The 19150-nt window shown below is 44.3% G+C and overlaps 1 protein-coding gene across 4 annotated transcripts in view; it reads left to right on the forward strand.

The window, feature by feature from the left end:
- The first annotated feature begins 9073 nt into the window (after positions 1-9073).
- Positions 9074-19150, forward strand: part of LDB3 (LIM domain binding 3) — a 201262-nt gene continuing 191185 nt past the window's right edge. For all 4 annotated transcript variants that reach the window (XM_056530802.1, XM_056530803.1, XM_056530804.1 and 1 more), the window contains exon 1: positions 9074-9214. The gene's annotated coding sequence lies outside the window, so the exon portion shown is untranslated. The remainder of the gene's footprint in view (positions 9215-19150) is intronic.

Below are 19150 nucleotides of genomic sequence, written 5' to 3' on the forward strand. Positions count from 1 at the left end.
ATCACGGGGGTCCCCGGCGGCAGGACTCCCGCGAAAGGGGAAAAGATGTCTAAGCACCGGAGAACTTTAAGTCCTTACCAAACACGCATCATCATTTCATACTGTTACATACATTGATCTTAGATTAATTGCAGTGCACTGTACAACTCTTTTTGAATTAAAAAGAAAATGGCAGTACGGTGTTGATCATTACTCTGGCTACTTGTTGCCCAACAAATTCAGTTAAACATGGTAACATAGTTACATAGCTTTTAAGGTTGAAAAAGAAAGACTCAAGTGCAACCTAAAACCCTACTGTGTTGATTCAGAGGAATGCAACCCTCCCCCCCCCCCCCTCCATGAGGCTTATGTCAATTGCCCCATGAAAGAGGAAAAAATCCTTCCTGACTTAAATTTGGCAATCAGAATAAATCCCTGTGTCAAACTTCTATCTTTTTGCAACAACGTTCAGGGCCTTTCACATTTTATCCCCCCATATGTGTCTCTGACCTGATCTCCTGATATCGCCCCTCAAGTAATCTCCGATCCTCTTAAGACCTCTACCTGTGCTCTCCGTTTGTAAGCACCTTACACAATCGTCTCCAAGACTTCACCTATGCTTCCACCATACAATGGAACTCGCTACCCCCAACATATCCAGCTTTCACCCACTATCAAAAACTTCAAGAGCAACCTGAAGACCCATCTCTTCAAGTAAGCATATGACTTACATAACCCTGCTACCACTGCACTATGAATGGCTACTTCCCCACCTGCTCACAGATCAGGAGCTGTCCCCTCACCTACTGTTTTCCTCCCCTTTCTTGCAGATTGTAAGCCCACACAGGCAGGGCCTTCTATCTTTTTTTTATCAGTCTGTCATTTACTGTGTGTAATGTTTACTGTACCTGTGTTTGTATTATATATTTTAACCCTTTTCAAATGTAAAGTGCCCTGGAACCAAGGACACTATATAATTTAACTTCTTAAGGAAACATCCCATTTTGTCCTCTAGTAGATAAGAAAGAAGAGAAAAAAACACACGTGCCCCTAGTGTGTTACCGTGAGAGTATTTGGCACAAGTACAAGAATTGCATTTACCAGAATGTGTTGCCCTGTGGGCACTACACCATGAAGAGCATAATAGATAAATCTGCATGCAGCCAGGATCCTCCGGTTGAAGACTTGCTCACCGGTGGAGATTCAGTGGAAAAAAATGGCAGATGTAAAATTGGATCCTTAGTCTTCCTCAGGCAATGTGTATGGCATTGCCTGAGGAAGTGCCCTGTACGGGCAAGAAACGCGTTGCGATTGTGTTTTGAATAAACCATATGAAGTTAACCCCTGCATTACGGACTCTTCTTCTACTGCGCTGCGCCGGACTAAGGATCCAATTTTACTTCTGCCATTTTGTCCTCTAGGACACAGACAATTTCATTTTTCCAGTATTGTTTTTTCATCCTCACCTTTCCCTTCAATTTTGCAAATTTGAGAGCGATTTTGTTTTTTTGTGGAGCACTTCACAATAAAACTGAAATGTTTTCTGTATTCTATGGATCAATATGATTGAAATGTTACCCATGGTTACACTAATTTTTTGTTACTGTACTGCTTTTTAGAAAACCCTCAAAATAAGTATTTTAAAATTGTTTTATTCTAACACCTATAACTTTCTTGTTTTTCCATATATGGGCCTGTATGAGGGCTTATTTTTTTGCGCTGTAGTTCTGCCACAACTGCTGTGGTGTGGAAATGTATTGTCAGCTATGTATTTGTTAGCTCTGGGAATCTGCTGGGGCTATGGAGATAAGGTAAACCCTGTATAGGAGCTGACTGGCATAGGACTGAGGAGACCTATAGTTAAAGGGGTACTCTGGTGGAAAACATTTTTTTTTTTAATGAACTGGTGCCAGAAAGTTAAACAGATTTGTTAATAATTTCTATTAAAAAATCTTTACCCTTCCTGTACTTTTTAGCAGCTGTATGCTACAGAGGAAATTCTGTTCTTTTTTTAATTTCTTTTTTGTCTTGTCCACACTGCTCTCTGCTGACACAGACAGAGGTGTCAGCAGAGAGCACTATGGACAAGACAAAAAAGAAATTAAAAAAGAACAGAAATTTCTTTGTAGCATACAGCTGCTAAAAAGTACTGGAATGGTAAAGATTTTTTTAATAGAAGTCATTTACAAATCTGTTTAATTTTCTGGCACCAGTTGACTTATAAAGACCTAAAAAAAAAAAATTTTTTAGTTGCCTCTCAGGCTGCCCAGTGGAGATCCCATGATCTAAAATGGCGGACGGGGGTCTCCTCACCTGCCTCCATCCGTCTCCTGGGGTCTTCTGCTCTGGTCTGAGATCAAGCAGACCAGAGCAGAAGATCGCCGGTAACACTGATTAGTGCTATGCCCTATGCATAGCACTGAACAGTATTAACAATCAAATGATTGCTATAGATAGTCTCCTATGGGGGCATAAAAAGTGTAAAAAAAAAAATGAAAAAAAGAAAGGAAAATCTTTTTTGAAAAATCCCCTCCCCAATAACAATGTCCCTTTTTCCCATTTTACCCCAAAAAGCGTAAAAAAAAATAATATATATATATATATATATATATATATATATATATACAGTGACCCCCCCGACCTACGATGGCCCCGACATATGATGAAATCGACATACGATGGCCTCTCAGAGGCCATCGCATGTCGATGTCAGCATCGACATACGATGCTTTTTTATGTCGGGCCATCGCATTAAGTGCTATCCGGCAGTGCCAAATGCTTAAGCTGCTGCCGGATAGCAGCCTAATGTTCCCCGTGTGGTGCGGTAAGTATTACTTACCCCTCCACGATGCTCCGGGGTGCCCTCCGGGCCCAGCGCTGGTCTTCGGGTGTCTTCTCGGCCCTCTCCGATGACGTCAGTACGCTGCTGCGCACGCCATCCAATAGGAATGGCGTACGCAGCTGCGTAATGACGTCGCTACGCAGGCCCAGTAAGGCCTTGCAGAAGACAGAAGAGGACCGGAGAAGACAGAAGAGGACCGGAGAAGACAGCGGAGGACCGGAGAAGACAGTGGAGAGCCCAGCGGAGGCCCGGGATCGCCATCAAGAGCAGCGGGGACACCATCTCGAGCGGGACAGGTGGGTACAGCTTCCTATACTTTACATTGCATGAATCCCTCAACATACGATGGATTCGACAAACGATGGCTCGTTTGGAACGAATTACCATCGTATGTTGAGGGACCACTGTATATATATATATATATATATATATATATATATACAGGGTGGGCCATTTATATGGATACACCTTAATAAAATGGGAATAGTTGGTGATATTAACTTCCTGTTTGTGGCATATTAGTATATGTGAGGGGTGAACTTTACAAGATTGGTGGTGACCATGGTGGCCATTTTGAAGTCAGCCATTTTGAATCCAACTTTTTTTTTTCAATAGGAAGAGGGTCATGTGACACATCAAACTTATTGGGAATTTCACAAGAAAAACAATAATGTGCTTGGTTTTAACATAACTTTATTCTTTTATTAGTTATTTACAAGTTTCTGAAAACATGTAAAATGTGTTCAATGTGCTGCCCATTGTGTTGGATTGTCAATGCAACCCTCTTCTCCCACTCTTCACACACTGATAGCAGGAGAAATGCTAGCACAGGCTTCCAGAATCCATAGTTTCAGGTGCTGCACATCTCGTATCTTCACAGCATAGACAATTGCTTTTAGATGACCCCAAAGATAAAAGTCTAAGGGGGTCAGATCAGGAGACCTTTGGGCCATTCAACTGGCCCACGACGATCAATCCACTTTCCAGGAAACTGTTCATTTAGGAATACTCGGACCTGACACCCATAATGTGGTGGTGCACCATCTTGCTTGAAAAACTCAGTGAACATGCCAGCTTCAGTGCATAAAGAGGGAAACACATCATCATGTAGCAATTTCACATATCCAGTGGCCTTGAGGTTTCCATTGATGAAGAATGGCCCCACTATCTTTGTACCCCATATACTACACCATACCATCAATTTTTGAGTTTCTACAGTCTTGGGGGGATCTATCCAATGTGGGTTAGAGTCAGACCAATAGCGGTGGTTTTGTTTGTTAACTTCACCATTCACATAAAAGTTTGCCTCATCACTGAACAAAATCTTCTGCGTAAACTGAGGGTCTTGCTCCAATTTTTGTTTTGCCCATTCTGCAGCACCTGAAACTACGGATACTGGAAGCCTGTGCTAGTATTTCTCCTGCGGTGTTGCTATCAGTGTGTGAAGAGTGGGAGAAGAGGGTTGCATTGACAATCCAACACAATGGGCAGCACATTGAGCACATTTTATAAGTGGTCAGAAACTTGTAAATAACTCATGAAAGAATAAAGTTATGTTAAAACCAAGCACATCATCGTTTTTCTTGTGAAATTATCAATAAGTTTGATGTGTCACATGACCCTCTTCCTATTGAAAAAACAAAAGTTGGATTCAAAATGGTCGACTTCAAAATGGCCGCCATGGTCACCACCCATCTTGAAAAGTTTCCCCCTCACATATACTAATGTGCCACAAACAGGAAGGTGATATCACCAACCATTCCCATTTTATTAAGGTGTATCCATATAAATGGCCCACCCTGTATATATATTTGGTATCGCCGGGTGTGTTAATGTCCAAACTATCAAAATATAATGTTAATGATTCCATACGGTGAACAGCGTAAACGTTAAAAAAAAATCCAAAATTGCTGCTTTTTTGGCATATGTTATTCCCCAAGAAAAAGTGATTTAAAAGTTTCATATATGCAAATGTGGTATCGATAAAAAGTACAGATCACAGTGCAAAAAATGAGTCCTCATACTGCCTCTTATACAGAAAAATTAGAGGGTCATAGGTCATCAAAAAAGAGGGGTTTTAAACAAAGCAAACTAATTTGGTTAAAAAGTTTGACATTTGTGTTAAGTGTTACAGTAATTGAAAAGTACGTAGTCAAAGATATCATTTTTATCGTATTGACCCCAGTGGCGGATCCAGGGGGGGGCAACGGGGCAATTGCCCCCCCCCCCCCCCCGAGATTGCTGCCCCCCTCGCCCCCTAGAATGGTGGAGCCGAAGCTGTAAGCTTCCGCTCCACCATTCACTAACTTGGCTGTCACACGCTGTGAGTACACAGTGTGTGAGCTGCGGGGTCGCGATCCACTGCAGGCCGGCGCGATGACGTCACATCATCGCGCCGGCACCCGGAAATCCCGTCCCCGCGGCCAGCATACAGTAAGTACTAAGAGTATGCTCAGGACCCAGAGGATTTGGGGGACAGAATATGTGCCACTGTTAAGGGCATTATATCGTACAGGAGGAAGGGGAGGGGGATTTAAAAACTTAGGGGGGGGGGGAGAGAAAGGGGAATTTTTAATGTGAGGGGCTGCAGGGCAAAGCACTGGGGGCACTATATGTGAAGAGCACATGACAGGGGGGCCCCCTGTGCTGTGCCCCTCACATATAATGTCCCCTGTGCTGTGCCCACACATATAAATGATATGTGTGGGGGGCACAGCACAGGGGGTATTATATGTGTGGGGCTCAGCACAGGGGGTATTATATGTGTGGGGTACAGCGCAGGGGGCATTATATGTGAGGGGCACAGTACAGGGGGCATTATATGTATGGGGCACAGCACAGGGGGCATTTTATGATATAATTCCCCCTGTGCTGTGCCCCACACATATAATGCCCCCTGTGCTGTGCCCCACACATATAATGCCCCCATCATGCGCCCCTCATATATAATGCCCCCATCCTGTGCCCCTCATATATAATGCGCCATCATGCGCCCCTCACATATAATTCCCCCTGTGCTGTGCCCCACACATATAATGCCCCCTGTGCTGTGCCCCTCACATATAATGCCCCCATCATGCGCCCCTCATATATAATGCCCCATCATGCGCCCCTCATATATAATGTGCCCATCCTGTGCCCCTCATATATAATGCGCCATCATGCGCCCCTCACATATAATGCCCCCTGTGCTGTGCCCCTCACATATAATGCTCCTGTCATGTGCCCCAAACATATAATGCCCACTGTGTTGTGCCCCTCACATATAATGCCCCCTGAGGGGACAGGACAGCGGGCATTATATGTGAGGAGCGCATGATGGGGGCATTATATGTGTGGGGCAAAGAACGGGGGCATTATATGTGAAGGGCACAGCAAGGGGCATTATATGTGAGGGGTGCATGATGGGGGCATTATATATGAGAGGCGCATGATCGGGGCATTATATGTGAGGGGCAAAGAACGGGGGCATTATATGTGAAGGGCACAGCACAGGGGGCATTATATGTGTGGGGCATATAACAGGAGCATTATATGTGAGGGGCACAGCACGGGGGGCATTATATGTGAGGGGAACAGCACAGGGGACATTATATGTGAGGGGCACAGCACGGGGGCATTATATGTGAGGGGCACAGCACAGGGGGCATTATATTTGAGGGACGTATGATGGGGGCATCATATGTGAGGGGCAAAGAACGGGGGAATTATATGTGAAGGGCACAGCACAAGGGGCAATATATGTTAGGGGCACAGGGCATTATTATGTGGGGGGAACAGGACGGGTCATAATTATTATATGTAGGGGCACAAGATGGGGCATTATTACTGTATGTGAAGGCACAGAGTGTTCTGCATATCAGAAGTATATTGTAGATTATGAGGAATTTCTGGGGTGGTACGTTTTTTTATGGGCAACGATACATTTGGGAATTTTATTCAGAGGGTGCACTGCACAGCAAGTTATATTCAGAGAGTGCAGTGTGTGGTAGTATATTCAGAGGGCACAGGGTGTGGTAGTATTATATTAAGAGGGTGCAGTGTATGATAGTATTATATTCAGAGGGTACAGTGTGTGATAGTATTATATTAAGAGGGTGCAGTGTATGATAGTATTATATTCAGAGGGTACAGTGTGTGATAGTATTATATACAGAGGGTACGGTGCGTCGCGGTATTATATTCAGAGGGTACAGTGTGTTGTTTATTCAGGGGGTACAGTGTGTCAGAATTATATTCAGAAGGTATGTGCCAGTATTATATTCGAAGAATACAGTGTCTGGCAGTATTATAAAAATTACTGTTTTCATATAGAGGATCAGAATGCACTGACATAGTGAGGAGACGTCTGGGCATCAAGTTCTGCAGAGAGAAGATTTAGCTGGAACAAATCCCGGTGTTATGTACATCTGAATTAGATAAGGAAAGACTATAGAGAAGACGTCACCTGTAGTCACTGATATCATTCTGTATCCTCCTGTGTGTGTCCCATCAGAGCTGGAGTCACTTGTAAGTTTTGCAGTAATACAACTCCCAGCATCCCCTCACCACTGCTTAGGTCATACTGGGAGCTGTAGTTTTAAATGGTAAAAACTTCTTTAGCACTTTCCCATTCTGTGGCAATTGGTATATTTGATAATTATTCTGACATGTGAACATGGCCAAAAAGTCTTAAACAAGGTTAGGACTGTATGATACATTTAATAATATTGTAAGTTCCGTAAGCAACATATTATTTTCTGTCCGCCTACACAAAATACTCTAATAGTGCCCCTCCCGAGACTTGACTCTGGATTCGCCCCTGATTGACCCACAGAGTAAATAAAACATGTATTTTTATTGTGTCATTTTAAGTGTACAGCATGAAAACGAAACCTTCCAAAATTAGCAAAATTGCTTTTTTTTTAATTTTTTTTTTTTTTTTTTTGTCTGCGCCATACATTTTATGGTAAAATGAGTGACAAAGGTCAACCGGTCACACAAAAAACAAGACCTCATATACATCTGTGGAAGCAAATATAAAATATTTATGATTTTTAGAAGGTGAGGAGGAAAAAACGAAAATGCAAAAATAAAATTGTCTGTGTCCTTAAGCCCAAAATGGTCTGTGTCCTTAAGGGGATAAGGGTACTGGCTTGGGATACCAGGAAACTAAAAGCACTAAGACATAGATCTGTGAATCATCAGATCTGACTATAAACTTTACTTTTACCAACATAATAACATATACCGTATTTTTCGCCCTATAGGACGCACCGGCATATAAGACGCACCCAATTTTAAAGGTGCAAAATCTAGAAAAAAAAGATTCTGAACCCAACAGTGATCTTCAACCTGCGGACCTCCAGATGTTGCAAAACTACAACTCCCAGCATGCCCGGACAGCCAACGGCAGTCCGGGCATGCTGGGAGTTGTAGTTTTGCAACATCTGGAGGTCCGCAGGTTGAAGACCACTGGTATAGGAGGTAATACTCACGTGTCCCCGCCATTACAGACCCGTCACCGCTCGTCACCGCTGCCCTGGATGTCGCTCCATCGCTGTCGCCGCATCCCCGCATCTTCCCTGGGATCCACGCTCTCCGTCGCCGTCATCACGTCGCCGTCATCACGTCGCTACGCACGCCGTTCCTATTGGATGACGGGACGGCGTGCACGACAACGTGATGACGTCGAAGGAGAGCGCCGGCCATGCAGGGGATTCCGGCACGGAGCAGACACCGCGGAGGCAGGTAAGGTCCCTCCCAGTGTCCTGTTAGCTGTTCGGGATGCCGGGATTTCAACGCGGCGGTCCCGAACAGCCCGACTGAGCAGCCGGGTTAGTGTCACTTTCCCTTCAGACGCGGCGGTCAGCTTTGATCGCCGCGTCTGAAGGGTTAATACAGGGCATCACCGCGATCGGTGATGTCCTGTATTAGCCACGGGTCCCGGCCGATGATGGCCGCAGGGACCGACCCGATCGGTGTGTGCATTTGCCGTATAAGACGCACCAACTTTTCCCCCCAGTTTTGGGGAAGAAAAAGTGCGTCTTATACGGCGAAAAATACAGTACTAATATGCCAAATATTTTACAATTGCAACATTCAGCTAGGCAAACACGATGCAATGCAAAGAAGAGAAAACAACTATTTAAAAAAAAAAATTGAGATAATGTTCATGTTTTTCAGCAGGGCCATCATTACGGGTTTATCCTTGCATTTATGGAAGATAAGATCTTGTGCCTCTGCCAGACACATAACTGCAATCGTAATGAGTCCACCTTAAGAACCCCCTCCCTCCTCATCCCCTCTCCACTAGAATGACGTCACACTGGATACAGGGATCAGATAAATGTGCTTATGGAGCAACTGTTGAGCCACAAGAGCACCAGAGGGGATCTGCAGAACAGCTCCCAGGTAGAATCGAATGCCTTAAAGGCTGCGTGACTAAACTAACACCTCTAACAGAGCCACAGAAGGGTCTACTCCCTGTTAACTTTCTGCCTACCTCTTAGTCCTTCTTGAATGCCTCTAAACTGTTTGACAGTATGATGTTGTTTGCATTTTGTGTGACCGAGCTTACTGTGCCAGCTGGGACTTACAGCAACCCATTTGTTCCCTAATCACAGGGGATCAGCTGTCTTCAGCGCTCCAGACAGACTGCACGGAGACAGACATGGCTGCCTGGACCTCTGTACTATGTTATTTATGACTTCTAGTCAGTCTCATTCACCAATATCTGATAATTGTTGTCAATATGCATTTAGCTGGACCATGAATGGAAAAACTATGGGGGGGTATTTATCAATTTTGCCTGTTGAAAGTTTCTTTTTATCCTTTTTTTTTTCACTTTGGTTTTCGTGGACATGCACCAAATTTATCATTTGGTGCAAGTTGTTAGTAATTTTGGCTCCAATGTTGAAATCAGCTGTTCACAGCGCCTTTTACACAGAACTTACCGCCACAGAGGACGGCAGGGGAGATGTATCAAAACCTGTGCAAAGGAAAAGGTGCCTAGTTGCCCATAGCAACCAATCAGATCGCTTCTTTCAGTTTGCAGAGGCCTTGTCAAAAATGAAAGTTACGATCTGATTGGTTGCTATGGGCAACTGGGCAACTTTTCCTTTGCACAGGTTTTGATAAATCTCCCCCAGCGTATTTTACCCTGTAGAGCGGCCATTTCGGAGTCCCTCCTGCCGTATATCAGCAAGCGACATGAGTTATTTTCTTTTGTGGGGTTTATAGCCACCATGTGAAATGGATTTTATTTTCATCTTGGGTATTTTTTTCTTTTTGTTACTTTAGTGCAGTGGTCTTCAACCTGCGGACCTCCAGATGTTGCAAAACTACAATTCCCAGCATGCCCGGACAGCCGTTGGCTGTCCAGGCATGCTGGGAGTTGTAGTTTTGTAACATCTGGAGGTCCGCAGGTTGGAGAGCACTGCTTTAGCGCTTACCTTTCCTGAACCTGTGTGGCCATGTCCAATGCTGGCTCAACGGAGGGTGAAGGTTCCTCAGAGACAACTATGTCGCAGGATAGTATTGAGCAGCCCCGGAGGCGTCGCTGCTTTCACAAAAAATGTTTTTAATGTATTTTGACACCTTTACATTTTCTGACATTGGTAAGCGTGCTTTCCATGTGCAAAATATCTTGGCAGGGATTTGCGCCCCAAAAAACGGGATTTGCACCAAAATTGCGCCAAAGATCGATTGTCGCAAATGATGAATTACTGACTAAAGTTAAAATCACACACAGGACCGTGTGATTTTGAGAAAGTTGTAAAAATGACAGTGGAGAAGATGCACAAACTTTGGCGCAAAAAGACACTGCGCCAAAGTGAGAAAAAACATGAGAAAAAACACATAAATCCTTTGATAAATACCCCCCATGATCTCAATGATTCTATGGCCATTACAGCATCATATTGCAAAGCTTCATAATGCTGTATTTATAGTAATAACATGTATTGAAAAAGGCCATCTTTGTTTTATCAATATTATCAAAGTTATATTATATGACATTTACTTTAACACCACTGTGTCAAGTTAAAGTATAACTTACAGTACTCATATCTCATTCTAAATGCATGCGGATTAAATTAAGATCATATTAAGGCATTTGAGAAAAATATGTGCATGAATGGCTTCAGAACTTCAGACTCACTTTGATTTAGAATGTGTTTAACCCCTTAAGGACCCCTTAAGGGTTTTTCAGTTTTTGCACTTTTGTTTTTTCCTCCTTACCTTTTAATCATAACCCTATCAATTTTCCACCTAAAAATCCATATTATGGCTTATTTTTTGCGTCGCCAATTCTACTTTGCAGTGACATTAGTCATTTTACCCAAAAATGCACGGTGAAATGGAAAAAAAAAATCATTGTGTGACAAAATCGAAGAAAAAACGCCATTTTGTAACTTTTGGGGGCTTCCGTTTCTACGCAGTGCATATTTCGGTAAAAATGACACCTTATCATTATTCTGTAGATCCATACGGTTAAAATGATACCCTACTTATATAGGTTTGATTTTGTCGTACTTCTGGAAAAAATCATAACTACATGCAGAAAAATGTATACGTTTAAAAATGTCATCTTCTGACCCCTATAACTTTTTTATTTTTCCACGTACAGGGCGATATGAGGGCTCATTTTTTGCGCCATGATTTTTGTTTTGATCAGACTTTTTGATCACTTTTTATTCATTTTTTAATGGTATAAAAAGTGACCAAAAATGCGCATTTTTTGACTTTGGAATTTTTTTGCGCATACGCCATTGACCGTGCGGTTTAATTAATGATATATTTTTATAGTTGGGACATTTATGCACGCGGTGATACCACATATGTTTATTTATTTTTTTTTACACAGTTTTATTTTTTTTATGGGAAAAGGGGGGTGATTCAAACTTTTATTAGGGAAGGGGTTAAATGACCTTTATTAACACTTTTTTTTTACTTTTTTTTTTGCAGTGTTATAGGTCCCATAGGGACCTATAACACTGCACACACTGATCTTTTACACAGATCACAGGCGTGTATTAACACGCCTGTGATCAGTGTTATCGGCGCTTGACTGCTCCTGCCTGGATCTCAGGCACAGAGCAGTCATTCGCCGATCGGACACCGAGGAGACAGGTAAGGGCCCTCCCGGTGTCCTGCAAGCTGTTCGGGACGCCGCGATTTCACCGTGGCGGTCCCGAACAGCCCGACTCAGCAGCCGGGTCACTTTCACTTTAGAAGCGGCGGTCAGCTTTGACTGCCGCTTCTAAAGGGTTAATACCACACATCGCCGCGATCGGCGATGTGTGGTATTAGCCGCGGGTCCCGCGCCGCGATCCCGCTTCATATCGCGGGAGCTGGCGCAGGACGTAAATATACGTCCTGCGTCGTTAAGGGGTTAAAGGAGTACTCCGGCGCGCACTTTTTTCCTTTTATCCCGTCCGGGCTGCAAAAGAAAAGAAAACACACTTTCTCTTACCTGCCAACGAGCCCCCGGAGCTCCGGTACACTCCGGTACAGGTGTTCGGTCCCCGGGCTGTATTCTTTTTACTTCCTGTTAGCCCGGCACGTCACACAGAGCTTCAGCCTATCACCAGCCGAGACGGAACATCTCTGCGGCCGGTGATAGGCTGAAGCTCCATGTGACGTTCCGGGCTAACAGGAAGTAAGAAGAATACAGCCCGGGGACCGAACACCTGTACCGGATCACCGGGGGAGCGTATGCAGGTAAGAGAAAGTGTGTTTTCTTTTATTTTGCAGCCCAGACGGGATAAAAGGAAAAAAGTGCGCGCCGGAGTACTCCTTTAAATACATTATGATATATAGGTTATCCATATGCTCACCTACAAATAGGTGTACTTACACAAAGCATACAGTAGATAATAGGTATATTGACACCACTACATACTTGCCAAATCTTCATAATGTCTAGGCTGTTTTATTTTTTTATAGGTTATTTAAATCCATTTCTGTGCATCTAATCACATATATTATAGTCCAGTTGTAGATTCTTGCTGAACTTAACAATTCAGTGTATCTAAGCAATATTGTTTACTTTATGATGTAGTCAGGCTCTGACTTCCCGATGACATACTGTAAGTTTAATAAGATCTAGAAACGACTACATATCCACTTATTTATCCAACTGGTAAAACCAACTCCATAAACGTGTTGTAGATTACACGTGCATGCAAATTCAAGCAAAAAATATCCCCTCAGTTTCCTTGTTTCTGCTTAATGGTTGGTTATCTAATGATTGAAAGTATGTCCGCTGATCACACAAATCACTTCATTAAACTTCACTTAGTGCAGTCCAGGCTCCAGGGCATCTAAAATGGCAAGGAATCCTGGGAAGACGGGAACAAGGGTCGAAGGGATGACCCTGAATCACATGCAGCATGCAGCCTATCAGCAGCCAGCCACCTTTGTGATGTCACAGCCCTATATAATCGGCAGCCAATTTACGGCCAGTCACTTCAGCCTTTTATTGCAGAGAGAGAGAGGGACAGACAGCAGTGTGTGTTGTACAGAAAAGCTTTTTTACAGAAGCGATTCACCTCAAGCCCAAATCCAACCTAGAAACACTGATAGGGAAGGGAGTGAGACTGAGAGAGAAAGTGCAGTTTTGGGTGTAATACACAGCGACTGTGTGCTGCAGCACTGGTGTGTACAAAAACTGAAAAGTAAATAGTAGCCAGCCAGTTAGTGTGAGCAGAGCACTAAAAGCTTATTGTCCTCTATAAAGTGTAACCTGTGCATACAAAAGGGGTGTACCATTTTGTCCCTGTTAAAGTCTTAAGGGCCTAGATACTGTGAAAGGACAAACAAAAGTACACACGTGCTCGTGTTGTAAATAAATACTATTTTAAGCGTACTGGAGTGCATTGTCCTCCCCTCATAAGTGCATACCACATACATACATCTAAGTAGTGTACCATTTTGTTCCTGTTAAAGTCTTAAGGGCCTAGATACTGTGAAAGGCCAGCCAAAAGTACACACCTTCTGGTGTTGTAGACAAATACTGTTTTGAGCTTACTGGAGCGTATTGTATTCTCTCATATACACACTAAGTATGTCAGGCAGAGAAGTACCATGATGTGCACAGAGGAGTGGCAGAGGCCTAAATTCCTCAGGCAGAGGTTGCAGCATACTAGGGGTGAGTGGCAGCAGGAGTCTGAGCTTTCGGTATCAGCTAGCAGTCGTGTCTCGACCAGCAACCCATCTGCCATCATCGATTGGTTGACACGGTCATCCACTTCAACACAAGTGACACCTGACACCCCCAGTCAACAGTTGGTGGGTTCTCCAGACACAAACCTCAGTTTGCATGGCCCGGGTGCAGTCCCTGTCCTCCCATTGCCTCTGTCCTATGCTGTTCCCTCCCCCACAGAAGTATCTTATGCTGTGGGTTCAGCTCCACTATTTAGTGAGTACGCTCTACTAGAGGACAGTCAGCAGCTATTGCCCAGCCAAGAAGTGGAAGAGACATCCGCCGCTTCCTCCGCTAGGCAGGCAAGAAGTGATGAGGAGAGTGGCATGTGAAGTGGTATTGTGAGCATTCAAGCTCCTGAAGCAGACACTGTTGAGGAATAGGAAGAGGACATCAGTGACATAAAGACACAACTCAATGATGATGAAGCCGATCACACTTGGGAGCTGGATGCAGAAGGGGCTTCATCATCATCAGGAGAAGAGGGTTGCAGGTTAACCGTGAGGCAGCAGCTGAGCCAGCAAGGTGGTAGCATGGTTGCAGAAGCGGAAAGCAGAGCCAAATGTGCCCGGGGTGGACCTCCTGTTTCGCGGCAGCCTACCTTCCCAGGAGGTAGTGGAACAATGTGCTGCTAGTAGAATACTTTTCATTCATATAGTTGCCAGGGGCTTATGATAGCACTGTGGGAGGGGAAATATATATATATATACATGCGCTGCGGGGGGCATATGATTGCGCTGTGGGGGACAATACCTGTATAAATGCTCTGCAGGGGGCAAGACTTATATAGCGCAGCAGGGGGAAAGATATATAGAAGAGTTTTGGGGGCCAAACATATACACCCCCCCCCCCCCAGTGATTCTATATATCTTTCCCCACCGCAGCACTTCAATTTGAAGACCCCACCGGGAGCCCTGAATGGCTCCTCTGTACCGGCCATTCAGAGCTCCCGACGGGGAATTTAAAAATGAAAGTAAAATACATTGTACATCGCAGGGGAGTGGAGCATGCCTCCCGCTCACCTGTTTCATAACTTATAACCGTATCGGGTCTCAGAAGTGAGACCCGGTGTGATCAATCCCTCAGCCCCTGTACTACAACCCCCATCATGGAACAGAGTCTGTTCCATGATGGGGGTTGTAATACAAACACTAATGTAGCCTCCCCAGCCACTGGCAGACTACCACAGCCGGGGAATTACTACTCCCTTCATGGAAACAAGTCTGTTCCATGATGGGAGTAGTAGTAGTCCCTCAGCCCTGCAGGAGTCTGCTGATGTCACCTCTTCTGAGCATGCTCAGAAGTAATAATGATATTATAAACCAGGTGCAAAGGGATGACATAAAGGCACATCCGTTTGCCATAGACTTCAATGTTAGAAAAAAATCAGCCTTTAATTTACTGGTTTCTTGTGACGAAAGAAAAATTAGTGCATGTGCTGTTATTTCTTCCTTCACAAATAACGTCCGTTATTCATGACGGGCTATAACGGGTTATAACGGATAATCAAAAAAAAACATAGACTTAATGGGATTTTGTAATGGCAGCTTAACATCCGTTTTTAATAATTTTCTAACGGAAGTTTATAACGGGTCTTTAAACAGAGCAACTTTATAGTGTGAAAGGGGCCTTACTTGTGCACACTAACACTTGTATAAAAGAGACCGTTTTCTTCTGCCTACCTGCCTCAGCTACTTTTCTGATCCTGTCACCCGCCTGATGCCACAGATCTGATGCCAAGCTCTCCTTTTTTCACCCACCTTCGTCACTGGGTACTGGTATTGCCAACCACCGCACCACTCTGTCACCAGGTCATCCAGGTTGTCTCCACATCCAGGCTGTCTCATTCTGCCACCATATGTTCTCCTCATGCTGATGCCAGCTCCAGGCTGTCTCATTCTGCCACCATATGTTCTCCTCATGCTACTGCCACCTCCAGGCTGTGTCATTCAGCCACTATATGGTCTCTTCATGCTTCTGCCACCTCCAGGCTGTGTCATTTAGCCACTATATTATTATGGCTGTGGTGAGGTGGATCCACTGACCTGTGAGTATGATGGCGTGGGCCGTACCAGGGAGTGGAGTCTAAGGTGCCATTGGCTTTCACCAGAGCCCGCCACAAAGCGGGATGGACTTGCTGTGGAAGGCGGCACCTGGGTCGCTACCCCTGATACGACTCGTTCCTACAGGCAGCCGAGGTATAACATGGCACAGGAAGGATGAGGCACAGACAAAATCAGGAAAGGCAGCAGTTCTTGGCTGGATGTAATAAAGCAAGGTCAGGTCACGTAGCAAGAGGTCAGATGGCAGGCGGCACAGGAGCAAGGTCAGGATACATAGCAAGGGGTCAGATACTTGGCAAGGCAATACACAATAAACACTTTCTCTTAGGCAATAAAGGCACAACGATCTGTCAAGGATTAAAGGAAGTGCTTTGTTATATAGGGTCAAAAGAGACTAGAACCAATTAATGGTGCGCTGGCCCTTTAAATTTTAAAGAAGCGGCGTGCGAGTGCCCTAGGACGCTGGGACGTGCGCGCCGATAGACACGGAGAGCAGAGGAGACAGAGTGGCGAGGAGGTGAGGGGAGACCTGGCAGTCGCATGCATTCGCATCGCGGGATGCGAACCGCAGCTGCGCCGGCAGCAGAGACAGGGATGCGCAAGTCTGACTGCAGCACTGATTGTAACATATATGTTCTCCTCATGCTGCCGCCAACTCCAGGCTGTGTCATTAAGCCACTATATGTTCTCCTCATGCTGCCGCCACCTCCAGGCTGTGTCATTCAGGCACTATATGGTCTTCTCATGCTGCCGCCAACTCCAGGCTGTGTCATTCAGCCACTATATGTTCTCCTCATGCTGCCACCACCTCCACGCTGTGTCATTGAGCCACTATATGGTCTCCTCATGCTGCCACCACCTCCACGCTGGGTCATTCAGCCACTATATGGTCCCTTCATGCTGCCACCAACTCCAGGTCTGTGTCATTCAGCCACTATATGTTCTCCTCATGCTGCCGCCACCTCCACACTGTGTCATTCAGCTACTATATGGTCTCCACATGCTGCCACCACCTCCAAGCTGGGTCATGTAGCCGCTATATGGTCTCCTCATGCTGCCATCAACTCCACGCTGTGTCATTCAGCCGCTATGTGGTCTCCTCATGCTGCCGCCACCTCCACGCTTTGTCATTCAGCCACTATATGGTCTCCTCATGCTGTTGCCACCTCCATGCTGTGTCATTTAGCCACTATATGGCCTCCTTAATGCTGCCGCCACATCCACGCTGTGTCATTCAGCCACTATATGGTCTCCGCATACTGATGCCACCTCCAGGCTCTGTCATTGTGCCGCTCTGCGAGAGTGATTCTAATAGCGACGCCTCTGATCTGCATGTCAAACTGAATAACAGTATTATTTCACTAATCCAGCACTGACCCTATGCATGTTACAGCAAGGCAAAGTTATCTACACCCCTATTGAGGCTATCTGTAGGCTAGAAATAGCCGTTTTTAATAGCGATTCGCCGCAAATATATTCGGACCAAAACAAATTTTTGAGGAAAATTCAGCGAATTGGCCATATCAATTTTTCTAAAATTCGCTCATCTCTAGTTATGTTTCTAGGAGATTAACCTTCAATCAAAGAAGAAATTACCAATGTCATACATATCAATCTTAAGGCATACAACTCTATACATTTTAATAGGTAGTGAAGGCATAAAATGTTATATAAAAGTGGGTGCACATAGCAGCTAGATATATCATGAAGAAATCATTTAGCATGATCCTTATTCATTTTAAAAGTTGATGCATTACTCAGACACAGGACTGGTGTTTTGTTTGATCCCATTCCAGTTCTTTTCTGCATTTGTACCATCATTCTCCATGAATCTTACTTAAGGTCTTGCCCTGTGTTTTAATGGTTGTCTGTGAAACATTTAGTAAATGGTGGTCATTTTATTAGTCTTTCTTTAATACATTACTAGACAACCATCAGTTGTACGCACATTAACAATTCTACAGCAAATCCGTAAACCCACACTAAAACCTATTTATATTCCTTGCGAAGACAGTAAGAAAATATACCCATGTTTCAGAAAGGCATGGACTCAACTTTCATGTTGCCCATCTGAAGGCCTGATGGTCTGACCACCTGCTCTGAACAGCTCTGAGGAGTTGTATTCTGTGAGATCTACTCCCTTGACTATCTCCCCTATGTGTGCCAGCAATGAATGCTGCACTGTAAGATTGATGACAGTAGCACCTGTTGCATAGCATGCATTCAGGGCTGCCCTGTGTGACATGCCCCTAAAGAGTGTCCCAGACCAGGACCTATAAAATGGATTTTACAAGGACCAGGCAATGCAGCTGTAAAAATAAAGCATTAGTACATAGTGTATCTCATGTAATAAATGTCTTACTTCTTATTGCATATACAAGCTATGATATAAAAAGATATTGCTTACTTGAAAGCAAAAACACTATGTCATTTTGTATGACATCCGGATAAAGCTAAATCAGAAGATTATCTGTAAGAGATTCTCTGCACAAAAGGGAAGCCCCCAACATTCGTATTAGCTGAATGCAGTTACACCCACTTCTATAGGATCATTGAAACATACTTCAGACATCTTAAAAGTGTCTTTAAAGTCAAATAAATTAAGCAGAATACAAGAAAATTCAGTATGGACATGATATTGCTAGTGCAAAAAAGCCGACTTCATCTCTTTTGATGGCTATAGGATGGGATTACAAATAGGAGCCCAAATAAAGTACCTCGCCTATTTATTCAAGATTATATGAAGGATATTGACTCCTAAAACAGACAACCTTCACTTGGAATATATCATCAGAAAATGGCCTTTAGTTTAAATGAAAACAGTCATCCTGTTCACTCATACTAAACCCAATACACTGGGGTGTAGTGCGGTGAACAGAAGACGGATGCGGGGTCTCTGAATAAAATACGTACCTACAGCCCAGAGCGATGTCCCTCTGAAGGTCAGCTTCTTTCTTCCGTGAATTCCAGGAGGCGGGCTTGCTGGGTGAGAGCCTAGTGAGCGCTCACGTGACAAGTGCCCATGAATATTATAATTCACCCGACGTGCCTACCTCCTGTGCCCAATTCACTGAAGAAAGA

The sequence above is a fragment of the Hyla sarda genome, chromosome 7 (genome assembly GCF_029499605.1).
Source record: "Hyla sarda isolate aHylSar1 chromosome 7, aHylSar1.hap1, whole genome shotgun sequence".
Lineage (NCBI taxonomy): Eukaryota > Metazoa > Chordata > Amphibia > Anura > Hylidae > Hyla > Hyla sarda.